Source organism: Peromyscus maniculatus, chromosome 4 (assembly GCF_049852395.1).
Source record: "Peromyscus maniculatus bairdii isolate BWxNUB_F1_BW_parent chromosome 4, HU_Pman_BW_mat_3.1, whole genome shotgun sequence".
Classification (NCBI taxonomy): Eukaryota; Metazoa; Chordata; class Mammalia; order Rodentia; family Cricetidae; genus Peromyscus; species Peromyscus maniculatus.
The window spans coordinates 100,072,896-100,076,469 of NC_134855.1; positions in this window are offsets into that span (position 1 = coordinate 100,072,896).

Genomic DNA, 3,574 nt, shown 5'->3' on the forward strand with positions numbered 1-3,574 from the left:
CTTATATCTGGACATTTATTTTTTATAAAATATTACGACATATGTATAATTTAAATGTGAATGGAGAAAGAATTATTTTCTTTCTCAACATGTGTCCTGAGAAAACTCAGATTCTATTTTAGTTCTCCATTTTGACATATTCACAAATTGTGAGTGCACAATTGTTATGGAATTATTGTCATCCAAACATACTTAAAAGAACTCTGTCAAATGCTCTTTTGATTTTGACTTTAGTATTGCATTGTATTTTTTCTAGGTTCAGTATTGAAATGCTAACATTTATGATTCTGGTCATGTTATTTTGATTTTTAAAAAATGAGGTTGCTGTACTTGAACTGTAAATGTTTGTTTCTGAACATAGTGAGTCAGGTGCCTTGTAGCCCCCATGGTAAAGCATGAGGCCAATACTATGGCTTATGAGGAAGTGAAAATTTGAGAGGGTGTCCTGCCAGAGCGACTAAATGAGGCCCAGCCCAAACTGATTGTCCAGGCTGCTGTTTATCCCCTGTTTTCCTAGATGGTTATGCTGGAAACTCTGGGTCAGTATTCTGTGCCCTTTTTGAGACAAGGTCTCATTGTGTTACCCAGGTTGGCCTCTAACTCCTGGGCCTGCCTCAGCATTATAAATAAGCTGAAACTGTAAGTGTGTGCCACTGGACCTGGCTTTTCTGCTTTTTAAATGAATCTAGAAATGTGGCAATCTCAAGAAGGCAGTTTTGCTGGCCTTTATGGTGCTGACCTGTAACCCAGGTACTTGGGTGACTGAAGCAGGACAATAGAAAGCTCAGGCCAGCCTGGGCAACTTAGTTAAGACCCTGTCTCAAAATAACAAAAGTTAGAAGAGGCTAGTTACAAAGCTTGGATAGTAAAGCACTTGCCAAGTTTATACAAAGTCCTGACTGACCTCAATTCCAAGTACCACATGAACACAGAAACCACGTCTTACATAGAGTTTGGTGGGCTTATTACTTTCTGGAGACATAAATGGAATTATTTTTGAAGGTATCTTGTTAGACCTGTTTGTCCTTCTGGAACTTATGGCAGCCACAGAATTATCTAAAGAAAATGTATCCTTTTTCTTTTTTCCTTTTTTTTTTTTTTGGTGTGTGTGTGTGTGTGTGTGTGTGTGTGTGTGTGTGTGTGTGTGTGTATTATTTGGATGTATGTGAGCCTTAGTTCTACCCTTTTTTTTTTAACAACTCAAATTTCATAGCATAAAATTTTAACTCTAAGCCTCAACATTTGAGAATTGTATTTTTGTCTGTTTGGTAGTTTTTCCATATTTGTTTTTATGTCTATGGTTAAGCCCTTCTGAATGTGTAAGTGAAAAAAAAATAAACCTGTTAATTATCTTTTCCTGAAACATTAAATATTGTCTCTTCCTGAACACTTTATCTTAGTCACATTGTATTGATTAGATTTTTACATAGAAACTAAGCCTATCTGTAGATTTAAAATTAATTATTAAAAGTATTACGTAAATTTACACTAAATTGTTTACATTGGATTATTGTAAGAGTAATCAGTGTTTACTGATATGTTGGATATGTACAGTATCCAACATGTACATAGTAAATAAAAACCTTCAACATTTGTCTCCCAAACAAAATGATTATATTCCAGATAGACAGTGCAAATGTAATAATATGTCCTTGGGGGTTGGGGATTTAGCTCAGTGGCTGAGCGCTTGCCTAGCAAGCACAAGGCCCTGGGTTTGATCCTCAGTTGTGTGTGTGGGGGGGTGTCATTAGAATGTTACCAGGAGCAATAAAATCAGTTGATACCATAAATTTTTCAGGACTTGGAAATGTGAAGAAATAAAATGACAAATGTCTTAGTTTCTTTTTGTATTCCTGTGATAAAAATACTCTGATAAAGTCAACTTAAGGGGAAAGGGGTTTATTCTGGCTCACAGGTAAGGTAGAGCTGTAAAAACTGATGAACACGACTGCTCCATGGTATGGTTAAGGTTTTTATTATGTATATGAGGGGGAGAAATGGCAGAGGCACATGGAAGAGACCAGAGCACAGAGGAGAGGTAGTAGACTGAGCATGACCGGACCTGACCAGGAGAGAAGCAGGAGCAGAGCAGAGAGAGGGAGAGAAATGGGGAGAAAGTGAAATGAGGACAGAGTTCAGACAAGAGAGAGGGTACAGCTGAAATAGCAGGGTTCTAAGGAGAATGAGAGGCTGGGGTAGGGAAGCCTGTGAGCTGGAGAAGCGCTGGGAAGGAGGGGAGGAGGGCTAGGACGCTAGCATGGACTTTGAAATGTGTAAACCAGGTACTTGTGACACTGAGGAAGCCTGGAAGCTAGCGTGCACTTGGGTGTACTAATAGCCACCACAGACAGCCATTTGTCCCCTCTGCCAGTGATAAGGGAAATGGCTCCTTTGGTAGAGGGGAACCAGCTTCACAAGTTTCTGAGGAATGCTCAATTTTGTCTACCTGCCAGACTTTAGGGAAATGGAGTTTCCTTTGGACCTGACGAGAGCCACAAGGAGCAAGGGTTGGGGAGAGACGTGCAAGTTCCCCCTTTCCTTTATACAGTCCAGGATCCCAGCCAAGGAATGGCCTCACCCACAGTGGTGGGTCTTCCCCCTTCCATTATTGTAATCAATGAAATCCCCAGAGGGCCATCTCCCAGGTGATTCCAGATCCTGTCAAGTGGATAGCTAACACAGCTCTATTCCTTGTCAATAAGACACCCAAACATCATTTTTAAGCCATAACCTTCCATTCCTTGTCCACAGAGTCTCATGACCACATAAAAACATAAAATGTATCCAGTCCAACTTGAAAATCCCCATAGTTTTCAACAATTCCAACACTTTAAAAATCGAGTCTCTTAGCTGTGGGCTTGTATAAAATAAAAGACAAGTTATATCCTTCCATCAGAGAATGGCACAAAGTAAGCATTTCTGTTCCTAAAGGGAGGAATGATCGGACCAAAATTTTACCTGTTAAAATTAATTCCCAGAGACCAAGGGCTAAAGCTGGTAGATGGGAAAGATAAGGAGCACCAAGGCTACTTGCTTTTCCAGTTCTGATCAGGCCTGTGTCTGCCTCCCTCTGAGAAGACCAGAGGCCCCACCTAACAGCTTCCCTGCAGCAGCTCCCCTCTCCAAGTGGCCAGATGGGAGTTCCAGATCAGAGATGTATCTCAGAACATCGACACAGCAGCCTGGTGTGTTGGTGCTGGGGCACCACAGTTGGTGTGGCGGGATCAGGGAGCGGTATTTGGCAGCCTTATATTGGCTATGCTGGAACCCATCTATGGAGCAAGAGCTCTTCTATGCTGTTCTGGACTTTGCCCTGCCTGGGGGCCATGGAGCTCTTCTGTTTGATGGTCGCTTTCCTCATCCTCTTGACATGTGAGACTCCATGGGGTCACCCAGCCGTCCTTGCTGCTTCAACTCCGCCAGTCCTAGTGCTGAAATAGACTAAGTGACCACTATAGCAGTCAGCATGGAGGTTCTTCAAAAGATAGAAAAAAGAACTATGACCCAGCTGTACCACTCTTGGGTTTTAACTAAAGGACTTAAAGTCAATGTCTGTAGACAAACAGGCAGACAG